The sequence below is a fragment of the Acartia tonsa genome, chromosome 12 (genome assembly GCF_053477335.1).
Source record: "Acartia tonsa isolate MP-2025a chromosome 12, ASM5347733v1, whole genome shotgun sequence".
Classification (NCBI taxonomy): domain Eukaryota; kingdom Metazoa; phylum Arthropoda; class Copepoda; order Calanoida; family Acartiidae; genus Acartia; species Acartia tonsa.
The window spans coordinates 31,951,820-31,965,545 of record NC_137271.1 but is presented as its reverse complement, the minus strand read 5'-3'; the positions used below and the strand labels follow the sequence as shown (position 1 = coordinate 31,965,545).

At 32.7% G+C, this 13,726-nt stretch overlaps 1 long non-coding RNA gene across 1 annotated transcript; it reads left to right on the top strand.

The window, feature by feature from the left end:
• Positions 1 to 11,752: 11,752 nt before the first annotated feature.
• On the top strand, positions 11,753 to 12,969 carry LOC145333544 (uncharacterized). Its single transcript, XR_013884532.1, has 2 exons — positions 11,753 to 12,208; positions 12,740 to 12,969. It is a non-coding gene; the product is annotated as an uncharacterized LOC145333544 (long non-coding RNA).
• Positions 12,970 to 13,726: the final 757 nt, after the last annotated feature.

The following is a 13,726-nucleotide window of genomic DNA, read 5'->3' as shown; positions in this document are numbered from 1 at the left end:
AAATGAAGTATTCTCCTGTAAAAAAAGAATTATTAGATTATGCTAAAAACTTTTAGTGAAAAGATTATATTATCGTTCATTGTCATATACCTCTAACCCTGTCAATATGTGTAAGTAGGTTATGCTCAGGGAGGAAGGGATATTGGATTGTGAAATATCATTGTACCCAAAGTTTTATAAAAACAAACAACCTCACTAGGATATATAAGCTGGAAGGAATTTTAATGTTAGGGGAAGGTTTGAAAACTGCATCAAATTTTAAGGATTTTTTTTTATAAAATTCGTTTTTTGTATAATTCTTTATCTAAAAGCGGAAATACAATTTAAGTTTATTGATTTTGACATCTGTGATTGGTGGATTGAAAACTATCTGCGCTTTGATTGGAGAAGCTTAAGTGTCGTACATCATTCACCCAATTAGAGCGCTAGTAGTTTCTAATCCACCTATCCTATTGGCCAAAATTAATTAACTTAAATTGTATTTCCGCTTATAGATAAAGAATTATACAAAAAAAGAATTTTTTTAAAAAGAATCCTTAAAATTTGATGCAGATTTCAAATCTCCCCCTAACTTTAAAATTCCTTCCAACTTATATATCCTAGCCCTCACATTGGGTTAATCAAAAACCTTTATTAAATTTTGATTGACTGGTTTAAACCTTTCAATAAATAATATTAATCTACAGAAGAGGTAATTTTGTTCATTATCATTGGAGATGTACATCAATTTATCCTAAATTGTCCTATCCCTTACGGTCCCTGAAGTTATGTTGAAAATTTAAAATTACAAGCCTCTGTAAGTCTTTACCTACTGTTCAAAATTCTACATAAAACAAAAACAAATATTATATGTTTAATATCCATGTTAGACTAAAGTGCTCTTATTATATCGACATGAGATTTTTAAGAATTTTATACTTGAAATTGATTTGTACAAGCAGTGATTAAAGCAGGAATCTAAAGGGATGAGATAATGGCCAATAAATTTATATACATCCCCAATGATGATACATAGAATTACCCCTTCTATAGATTACAATTAATAGTTGAAACGTTTAGACACTCAACTTAATGATCCAACGAATAAGAATTCACTACCAAAAGTTGTTAATCCAAAAGATGAGAAAACGGTTTTAAAAAACTTTGGGGACTAGTGTAATAAACAGCCAATTATCCCATCTCACTGGCTTGACGCCAATAAAAGTCGACAAAAATAAATTGAATTAAAAGTCAACGCAATGTTTTCACGTCTAACAAGGACGAAACATGAACATTTTTTCCGCGAATCAGACATTCAGATATATAAATGGGTTTTAATGAAATACTTTAGCATCAGACATCAAATAATACACTCAACAAGAACTTTTGTGTTCATAGGTAGCGCAACAGTAAGAAACTGCAGTGTTTTAAATGGATCATGGATTTTAAATTACTATACAACCCCAATGATGATAAACAAAACTATCCTTTATGATATTTATTAAAAATTTGGACACTACTAGTTGATAACCAAACATTAAAAATTCAATAAAAGTACCCAAAAATTTTGATTATAAAACTTTGGGTACCAGTATAATTTAGAGTCCAAAAAAACCTCCCTCCCTTTCAGATGCGTTTAACATCTTTAGTATGCCTGTGAATAAAACAGTTAAAAGTCTTTTAAACTTACCCTATCATAAACGCGCAAATGTGTTTTAGGTCAATTTTCTTGGGGTAAGATCTTTTACTTTGATAGCAAATTGGAAGAAAAAAAAAGTAGTTAAAAGCAAATAATAATTCATTACCCCTTTGCGGCAATATCCCCTTTTTGTAGTTAATGGACAACAAATCCCCCCCCCCCACAAAAAATGCTTTATAGTTAAAATACAATGTCGACGTAAAAATTAACTGTCATGTCGTTATAAGTCAGCTATAGCTACTTGTATTTAATGCCATGAAGTCAACATGAATAACTAAAATTGTTTGTAAAATACAAATCTAGTAGTAAAAGGGATTGTTTTGGCAGGGGGGGGTTGTGAGGATAGCCCAAATGTGATTTTAGGGGGATTTCCTCCCACCCCGCACATGTAATAATATTACTAACTACACGCCTTAGTTTTAATTGACTTTATACTTTTCAGGTGGCATGGATAGGTCAATGAAAATAAATTAAATTAATTTTTACATTAAATAATACCTTTATTTTTGTTTTGGAAGGGCTACTAAATCAGGGAGGGATGGGACATTGAACTGATTATTACACCAGTCCTCAAAGTCTTATAATAAAGTTTTCTTATTTGCTGGTTTAACAACCTTGGGGACTTATTTTACTTATTTTAATTGGTTGGTTTATTTAGTTCAGTCTCCAAACGTTTCAACCCAAAATTGTAATCTACAGAAGGGGTAAATATGTGTATCATCATTAAGGGTGATCATAAAATTATCGGCAATTGTCTTATCCCTTTATATCCCTGACACTAATGCTTACTAACTATTATGACCTATATATATTAAGAAAGAAAAATAATGCTATTGGGCAAAATTGTGTGTCTATTCACTCCCGCTAAAATTTCACTTTGAAAAGTTAGCAGAAAGTCATATTGTTAAAGCAGCACAAAATGTCTTTAAATGGCTTTAAACCATCCAATCAAAATTTAAATAACCAAAAACCTAACTCAGATTTTTGTGAAGATTCACTAGAAATTAAATGTCCAGTGGGTTCAGTGGATAAACAAACAAAAAACGTACTACTTGCGGCTGTAAACGCACACCATATGAAGAACAGAAGAAAAATAATATTCTTGGCCAAATTTACAGTACATAGGAAACAATACAAGGATAGAACCATAGAAGATAAATTAATCCGGCCCAAATAATTTTGTTTCAGTACATTGTAATATATGGGATGACATGGTTCTTAAGGGCCAATTGACTGTAAATTTATGTACAATTATGATAAACAAAATTTTCCCTTCTGTTGATTGAATATTAGAGTAAAACACTAGAGGGAGAAAAGGTTAAATAACTATATCTCCCTATCGCAACCGCCTTGTGCAACCTTCCTATTGGGTCATTGAAAATCAACCAATGGTATCGCTTATATTAACACAGCTAAGTAGCAGAAAATTATTTAGAAGCAGACGAAAGAGGTCTTTGAAAAATGAAGGGAGGTAGTTGTCTATATATACATCTATACTATAGATCTGTTGATTGAATTATCATAGTAGAAAAGTTTGGACACTGTTAGTTTGTATCAACCAATCTAAATTTAATTAGATTATTTAAGTCAGCGAATGAGAGATCATTTGGGCAAAACTTTGATGACCAGCGCATGAATGAAGTAAACAATAACATGCTGCGATTGTTGCCAACAAAGAAAGTTTAAGAAAAAAATGTTTTCTGCAGAATAAATATTCCCTTCTGATTTTATAATGAAATTTCATATTTTGAAGAATCTTTGTGTGTTTGTGTGTGTGTGTGTGTGTGTGTTTGTGAGTCAGTGTATGAGCATATGGTTAAGTCTAGATACTAATTATCTAATCTACAGAAAAGACTCCGCCCTGGAATTACACGACAAGCGCACAGTGCACAGGAGGCTTTACAGGATAGAAACATTAGTTTCAATAAAATAGGAACATTCTTTTCTCTACATAAAATTAAAAGTAGCCTAGGTATCTAAAGGGATAGGACAATGACCGATAAATTGATGTACAACCCCAATCATGATAAACAAAATTATCCCATTTTTTATTACAATTAGTCGTAGAAACGTATACACTCAAATTAATGAAGCATCTAATTAAGTTTCAATAATAGTCCCCAAAGTTATGAAATCAACGAATAAGAAAACGTTATTATAAAACTTTGGGGACAAGTGTGATAAACTATTCAATGTCCCCCCTCTCACTGTAAGTAGCCTTAGGTGGTCAGATCTGACATATTACCGACAGCATCTTATATATTAATTGTTAGTTTTGATTAATATTAATATAAAGTACTACTATTAACCTATATCTACGATATCATTATCACTAAACTTAGTGGCAAAAAAATGAACATGAATATATATTATGTCAGTAATAATTTTTTTTATTAAATCGACTTAAACAATTTTATAGTATGTCAACACTCAGCTTCTAAATTTTACAGGGTATTGTTAATTGGGTAAGGGCCTTTGGACGGTAAATTTCAGTGGTAGCCATTGTCTTATCCCATAAGAACCAAGGTTATATAACTAACAGGCGCCTAACCCTTGAGTGCCGACGTGTCAGCTTTATCATGTTATATTTCTTGTTGTTCAGATATTATGTTGATAACCCTTTATGGAAAACTGCGAGCCTTTTTGTCAGGAGTAAAAAGTTATATAGGCTGGGATGACGTTCACTTCCGCTATCAAATCATCATAATTATTAAAACAGCACAACTTTCCCTGCCCCCAATATGCATTTCATCAGCAAACACCATTACTTATTCATAATTGCTATTGTGTTTTTTTGCGAATATAAAACACAATGCAGATGCGTCGGTGAAGATCCACCATATAGTTTCCCTAGCAAAAAGACCAATTCTTGCCCTATTACATTTAAGAAGTGGATTCGCACACACACACACACACACACACACACACACACACACACACACACACACACACACACGTTGTCTTACAATCATTGCACTTTTAGACACTTTATTAAAATGTTTTTAAAATGCTCTGATTTGAAGACACCTCATTGGTTGGCATGATTTTTGGTATGAGTATTTTATATTCGAGAAATCTACCCCTCTCCCAACCCCCCCTCCCCCATAACCATACTCTTATTCTAATCATTTTACATGTAATAACCCCTTTCTTTTTTAGTAGTGCAGCTATTATATGTCTATGGCATGTACGTACGTCTTTCTGACGGACACTTAAAGTGTAGGGGGACAAAATGTCTTAAAAAATCAGCAATGTGACGTCATAAAAATGAGGGATTATCCATCTCTTTTTTAGGGGTTTTCTTTCCTACTTCTCCTCTCATTTTCCTCATTTTAGCAGCGCTACTTATGGATATAATTATTCTTATTTTTCTGATATTGCTAAACGTTTTTAATTTGGATATAAAGCCTTTTTAGGTATTTAATAATTAAAATGTTTTTATCTCTAATCTTTTATATCTTTTATATTATAAGATTAACTTAAGACTAAACTTTAAGTTACATAAAAAATTACAAAAATTCAATGTAAATGCAATTGAAAAGTTGTGCTGACATATAAACGATATTGCTTTATTTAAAACTAGCGGCTACGCCCCTAGAGGCCTCTAGGGGCACTTGAGGAGAGGAGAGTCGAATTTTATAACCCAGTTTATTATTTTAGATTTTAAAAGATTTTTTGGGGGGATGGGGAAATTTTTTTCTAGAGCGATTTCTCTTGGGAGGGTGGTGGTAACCTCTCCCAAAATAGATATAAACCTTCCCGGGACCTATGAGAAGCTACCCTGTTAAGGAGAACCCGATCGGTTCAGCGGTTAGCGAGATCCTTCGGTACAAACACACAGACAAACAGACATCCTGTTACTTTAGTATAAGGATATATTATGCCTCTAGTATTATGTTGATAGTATAACAGCACAAGGCTTAATATGGAGATATATGTACCTAGCAGTAATTAATTGCTTATTGTTGTTCAAAATATCTATGTATTTATCAGACCAATGAAAACAGCTTAAAACTCTATTAAGATCAATGCTATTGGGTTGACAAAATCTCGTCATGAGAAAAGGAGAGTGTTACTTTTTGTCTTTGCAGTGTTTTTTTCTGTGTTTGTGTGTGTGTGTTAGTGTGTGTGTATGTGTGTGTGTGTGTTAGTGTGTGTGTATGTGTGTGTGTGTTAGTGTGTATGTATGTGTGTGTGTGTGTGTGTATGTGTGTGTGTGTGTGATCCGAATGTCTCTAGAACAATGTAAATGAAAACCTAAAAGTTTGAATTCAGACCACTGCACAATGCTCTAGAATTGGACAAATTGCTACTACACCTCAAATCTACAATAAATGCTGTTGTAATAATTTTTAAAATGGGAAAACTTGTACGAAACATATAACGCTGTCTAATAATGACATTATGACAAGAACTTTATGTTGACATAACATGTGGTTTAAACTTTGCCATGTTATGGACCATAGTTTGATATGGTTTGTATTGGGTTAGAAGGCTACGCCGGAAGTTATTATGAGCCCCAGCCACCCGGGGTAATACAAAATAAACAAAAAGGTCCATTAAAACTTCAATTTTTTTACTTGAATAATGATTACTTAGACAATAAAGTATGTTGACTAAAAGCACCTTTTTGAAAGCTTTTAAAATCCGTCTGGAAACAATACAATTATATAAATTTTTATATTAAATTTTAATTCAACTTTATATTTTTGGTGAATTGTACTTTTTTTGTTACTTTGTATCCCTAGCACTTGCCAGTTCAAATATTCTCAGTTTCTCAACATTCAAATGTCGCCAGAAAACAGCATAAAACCATCAAATACAATGCTTCGATAAAAATATCATTACTTCATTTTTCCCCCAATCATTAAATACATTTTGAAAGAAAGGGCATAAGTTAAAAGTAAAACAATCTTTATAATAATTATATAATAATTTGCTGTTATTGAATTCAGAAAAAAAAATTTATATTTTTTTAGAAAATCAGTCATTTTTTTATACATATGTCAAAAAGTTGGCGGATATTTTTGGTTGTTTTTGGGGGAAGATTTAAACTGAGTTTTCTTTTCTTTTGTTAAATCTTTAATATTCATTTAAGTCATTAGAAAGAGGAAAAGAATTGGATGTAATAAAAGATAAAATTTAACTTTATGAAACAATTAAAAAAACAGGGACAAGTAATAACAAGATAACAAATAACAAAAAGTAAGTTTTTTTTGTCAAGAGCATAAGATCTCAATAACTACTGAACCGATTGAGTTATTTAGTCTAGGAAAGTTTCACATGGTTCTTGATGTGGTTTTAATCTATTTTTATTGAAGTACAAACCCTTAAGATACCAGGGGTTTCTAAAAAAAGGAAAAAGATATAATAGTTTCATTCATATTGAATTTACATTTTGCTGTTATTATATTATGTCGATATAAACCATTGAAAATCTAGTCATAAACATGTTATCAGTCTAACAGGGGCTTTTACTGTGGCTAATGATTTGTTTTTGGAATTTTCCAAGTTGCATTTTGGTAGTTAAAAAGAAAGAAAAATGCCTTTCTATTAACTAAGTAATTAGTAAATTTAGGGCTACCAAGTTTAAATTTAAATAAAAAAAAATGGTTATAATAAATGAATTAAAACAAATATTACTGAAATATAATTTACTATTTTTTATATATGTATAAAAGATATTATTGGCTACTTATGGACGTCTTTTTTTTAATTAAGGAAATAACTTTAAAAAATGAAAGTAAACAAATTAAACTTGGCAGCCATGCTTTTTTCAAAATGGCTGATTTTTAACATAATAGCTAATGATACTTAAAAAGACAATTATAAAAAATTACAAGTATGCCAAGAATGTTATTCAACTGTTAGTTAATTATTTAGCTAATTGTTTATTAAAGCAGCAAAGATCTATCTATAGATTTAGTCTAAACGTCTGTCTGTCAAAAGTCAATTTTCCAAAGTAAATTTGGTAAAATCAAGCAGATAAAAATAATACACAAAGGCGAGTACTTAAATAATATCTTATCTACAGAATAAAAGTTGTAGCTGCGCAAATTATAGACAAAATTACCCTTGCTTACATTATTATTTTTTTTAATGATAAGCTTTTATTATAAGAAAATTAATGCTAATTCCTAATTTGTTAAGGTGTATTTCATGAAAAGATATCAAAAATAGTTTTGATTTATTTTACAATAGAATCATAGAGTCATTCAAAAGACAAAAGTTATTATTTTTGGACTGGCTGAAAAGTTAAAGAAAAATAAAGATTTTCTAACTCTAATTCTTGTGTAAAATCAGAAATTTTGTAACAGTAAGACATACATGACACACACACACACACACACACACACACACACACACAAACACACACACACAAATACAAATAATACAATGGTTACAAGATATGAGTAAAATTTGTCTAAATCATAGAATACTCTCTCAGTTAGAGTCAGGAATAACAGGGATTACTACGCGATACCAATATCTACCATGTGAAATAATACTAATAATTGTATGATAAGTTGATAACTATAGTTTTATGTTGATATTTATGATAACAGCCACTAAACGTTACCATATTCCTAATTGAAGCATATTTTATTTGAGAAATTAAGTTGAAAAAATGGGCTCGAACCCGATGCCTGATCGCCCAGATCCCTGGGGAGAATACACCACCGGACATATGACATGTACATTCGTGAGCCGTCACTCAAATTGATGACAGATTTCCAGCAGACCGAGAATATACACAAGTTTAAAATGTACAAGATAAATAACTACTTAAAAACTGATTCCAAAAGTGATACTAATATTTTGTTTTTATCTACATAGCAAATAAACCTTTCCTATTATTTGTAAAACTAAAAAAACATATGTACAAAACATAAACTGTACAAAAAAAGATATTTAGTTAGTCTATCATCGCCAAACCGGTGCCCCCTTAATACTACCTATACGCGCCCCTAGTTTATTTACATCAATATGGAAAACAATATATTTATGTCTTTAAGAAGTACAGCAATATCAATATTGTGATTTTAAAAAAATATGTTTTAAAATCTTTTTAATCCGATAATAAACAAGGAAGTATTTTATCACAAAAAAATGAAAGTCAGATAATGTAGAAAAGTTTGGAGGCCGTTAAAAATCTGCCAAAAATTTTCTAAATTCCAATTTTTAGTGTCTCACACTAATTTGTTTCTATCGAGTAGTTTCTGAGTATTTGGGAAACTATGCGACACAGGTTAAACTTTTCCCAGTATGGCTTCGAAACTGATTAATATCCACTGGATTAGAACCAGTTCTAAGCCATACTGAAAAATCATGTATTTTCTACGAATATTAAAATAAAAATATTAATATCAGTTTTGTGTTAGCCATTGCTGTTGGCCTCTTAGTGCTAATAAAACTGGCCTAAATCTTATAACTCTCAGGGAGTAAGGGAGGGGACAATGGGCAATTAATTCAATATAAGAGTTATCAAAGAAAGGCCATGAAATCCAGTTTAATCCAATAAATTTGTAGGAAATTATAAAGGGATTGTTAATTGAATATTAGATTTCCATAGCGTCATGTAAAGTGAAATCACAACTTGTTTTTGATGAAATATATTGAGGTTTTTTGGTGTGATTTTTATATTAAAAGATTATTGGACCCGGCCAGCTGCTAGCAAGAATATGACTGCCCCTTTTTATTCTGTTTATTTCCCTTGCCCCCACCTCCCTTCTCCCCGTCTGCTACATTCCAAACTAACACAATGAGTGTTTATTTCCCTTCCCCCCACTTCCCTTATCCCTTCTCCCCGTCTGCAATATTCAAAACATACATAACGAGTAGCGGCATTCTTTGCGCAAGTCCCCAAACTCAGTCAGAAACTGCTAAATTCTTGCACATTCCCTTTAAGCCAGTCCCCAAAGTCTGAGACTCCTAAAAATTGAATATTCGATCCATTGTCCCCTCCCTTACTCCCTGTATAACTCTTCATTTTAATAACCGCGGAAAGTAGTCTATAATACGATACGATAAATAACTATTATTTAGACCGAATTTTTAAAAAATGTTTAAATTTTTACCGAATTTTTATATTTTGGAATTATGATAAAAGAGAAATTGTAATTTTCATCTAAAAAACTAACTTGCCTCTAACTTTGTGCAAATATGAAACTACTTTCTGTATTGATTACAAACACAGCATAACAATCTACAGAAAAGTAATACATTCAAATAAATTTTGATGCACATTTAAAACATTTTTTCGGTAGCTTGAAAAAAGCTTTATTGATGAGTGTAAATAAGGGATTTAAAAGATATGCATGGGGTAATCTAACAAATTTTTAAATAATTTTAGGAGGGTAAAATGAGGGGGTAAACATCTTTTTACACCCTACCTCCCCCCCCCCCCCACTTGGACATCTGTGTTATTAAGTATGAAGTATGACTTTTCTTAAATGAAAACCTGCTATTTTAAGCTTTTTTTGAAGTCCCGAATAAATTGAAGAATTAGTTAAAATATTCATCAAATTATATTTTTGTTTAGTTGTGGGTGTAAAAAAATTAGTGTTTGTGTGTGTGTGTGTGTGTGTGTATGTGTGTATGTATGTTTGGTTTATATATTTGTATATTTAGCAGGGAGGGAGGGGACATCAGACTGTAAATTATACTCGTTCCTTAAGTTTTATAGTGATGTTACCTAATTCGTTGTCTTTAAAACAAGTAATGTTCAAACTTTTCAACCAATGAACGTAATCTATAGAAAGGGTAATTTAATTTAATGTTATTGGGGATGTATATCAATTTACCATCCATTGTCTTATCCCTAAAGATCCCTGATAATTCGAATTTTTTATGAAGGGAGGAAAGGTAGACAAAATTTGAATTGAAAATAAGCAGAAACAAAAAAGTGATGTAGTAATGGCTCATTTTGAAAGATTACGCGAAAAAAAATGGCGGGGGAGGGGAGGGTGGAGGGTGTTAAATAATACATTTGTCACTTGTGTGTGTATGTTAGCTTATAATCACAGATCACCTAGGGACAAATTAAATCCATTCCACCCCCTAAAAAATATTAAATTCAACCCCTTAAATCTTTGCATTGCTTTTATGCTTGGTTTATCAATTACCGGGTCTTTACAAAGATAATTATTAAAATTATAAATATATTGAATTTTAAAATTGTTGTAAAAAATGATAGAATTAAACTTAAAGATACTGTTTTAATGCTTTTTTTGCTTTCTATTTTTAACATTGATAAATAAAGACCATGTAAAAACACTTATAAGTAGTAAAAATAATAGTTAAAGAAAGACCCTGTACGTTTTTACATTATATATGTAAAGTTTAGTTTTGGTTTGTGTTTTATAGTCTTATAATCAGAAGAAAGACCCTGTTAAGAATTCAACAAGTATTAACGGCCAGGGATCTAAAGGGATAAGACAATGATCGATAAATTGATCTACATCCCCAATGATGACACACAAAACTACCACTTTTGTAGATTCAAATTAGTGGTTGAAACGTATAAATACTTAACTTAATAAACCAACCAATCAAAATTCAGTAAAAATCCACAAAGTTGTTAAGCCAACGAATAAGAAAGCGTTATTGTAAAACTTTGGGGACTAGTGTAATAAACAGCCCATTGTCCCCCTCTCTGTTTAAAAGCATAGATTTAAAGAGAGACCCTGTAGAAACTTATATGTACTTATTCTCTCCATATGATTAGATTTACAATACCTACAAATATTTCTATAACCCCAGGCTAACAGATACACACACACACAGACACACACGCACACAAACACACACACACACACACACATACATACATATATGATAAAGGGTTGAATAACAAATCAGAGAGAAAGAAAGAGTAAGAGAGAGAGAGAGATATATGAGAAAGGTAGAGTTTAAGATTTAAATTTAAAGAAGAGAGAGTTAACATTGCATGCTGTTGTTATACCACAGTAATGATATCATTGTAGTAGATATATGTGTTCTGCCAGCTTGGAGTTGGCATCTTATTTCTCTCCACAAAACCGGTTTCTCCCCAAAACAACCTTGGTCGCTCCCTTTCTGGCCATTTGGTCTCTGACTGCCGAATGGGAAAGAATACATATAGATCAGGTTGTTAAATTTAAATTATCTTCGTTTTATGGATGTTTTCATCCTTGTCCTTTATTAATTGTATAAAGTTGTTGTGCTTATAAAATATTAATTCTTGCCATAAATTTGCAGCCAATTAGCTGTTTATTTGCAGCTTATGCTGCTGCTATTCGCCGCCGCTGCCAATCGCAGCTGTCATTGTCCGCCGCCGCCAATTATCGCCGCTGCCGCCGCCAATTGCCGCTGCTGCCGCTATCATTGTCCGCCGCCGCCAATTGCCCCCGCAGCTGTCATTAACCGCCCCAAATTGCCGCCGCCGCTATCATCCGCCGTCGCCGCTGTTATCCGCCGCCGCCGCTGTTATCCGCCGCCGCCGCTGCTATCTGCCGCCGCCACGTAAAGCCATCCACTAATTTAGCTAAAGTAATGTAACATTTTCATGATAATCTATCTTTAATTAAAAATGCTATACTTTATATTAACTACCTAAGATGGCTAAACTATCTAATTACTTTGCTTAAGTACTGAACTGCCGTTATTCGCCGCCGCCGCCGTTATTAGCCGCCGCCGCCGTTATTCGCCGCCGCCGCTGGTATCCGCCGCCGCCATTTGCAGCCATCCAATTTGGCTAGAGTAATGTAACATTTCATGATAATCTATCTTTAATTAAAATGCTATACTTTATATTATCTACCTAACTATTTAATTACTTGCTTAAGTACTGAGCTGCCGTTATTCGCCGCCGCCTTTATTCGCCGCCGCCGCCGCCTTTATTCGCCGCCGCCGCCGCCTTTATTCGCCGCCGCCGCGACTTACCTTTACTTCTTTCACTTAACTACTGATCTGCCATATCTTTTTCATATCTGTCCTTTAGCTGCAACGCTTTAGCTGTTTCAGCTGCACTATAACATTGTGCTGCAATTTGTTTATCCATTCTTATACCTTCTTTTTAAGAATCGAGATTTGGAACTGCCAGACTGTTGTTTGCAGCCAGACTGCGCCCAGGACGCCCATGAGCCAGCAGATTGTGCAGCAGCTTTGTACAGACCGCCAGCAGGAGAAGCCTTTGTGCCAGCAGGACCATCAGGATCCTCCAGCTTGCAGGTCAAGTTCAGTAAAATATCTCGCATTTTGATCATGTCATTCTTTTATGCTATTTGTTATAATAAACCTTAGATTTTAAATTTTTATATGTTTTTTATCATTTTAATATTTTATTCATCCTGTATGTCAGTAACAATATGTTTCTCGTATTCATTCGAATCCTGTGGTTAGGAACCGGTTCTCATCCATACGAAAAAACTATGTCTAGCATCGTATTATATCCAGCTTTCTACGAATGTAAAAATGTGCAATCATAAGATTAAAACCAATTTTTTAGCCTGTGCCGTCGGCACCTCGGGGCTAAAAAACTGGTTTTAATCTTATAATTGTACATTCTATATCCGCGGAAATACTAAAGTATTAATACTTTGTTTTGGGAATTCTATCGTAGACATAATAATCATGATATTTTCGATGATTTGTCAGCTATGACGACTTTTTATACATTGATATTGTATGTCAACACAACAACTTCCAGTTCCACAGGCCTAGATCTAGGTAGTATGAGAGAGAGAAAGAGAGAGAGAGTAAAATAAAGATGAGATTTAGTTGATAGGAATTTAAACCAGCCAATTCTTCGGATGCTAGTAAATATAGCGGACATGTTTTAGGTAAAACAAATCAAAGAGAGAGGGGACAAATGGCTGTTTAGTGTTTATTACAATAGTCCCCAAAGTTTTATGATAACGTTTTCTTATTCGTTGCCTTAACAACTCTAGGGACTTTTGTGTATTTTGATTTTAGAGGCCTCCAGGGGCACTTGAGGAGGGGAGGGTCGAGTTTGATAACCCAATTTAAAATAATTTTTTTTTTTAAAAGGAAAAAGTGAAAAGCAAC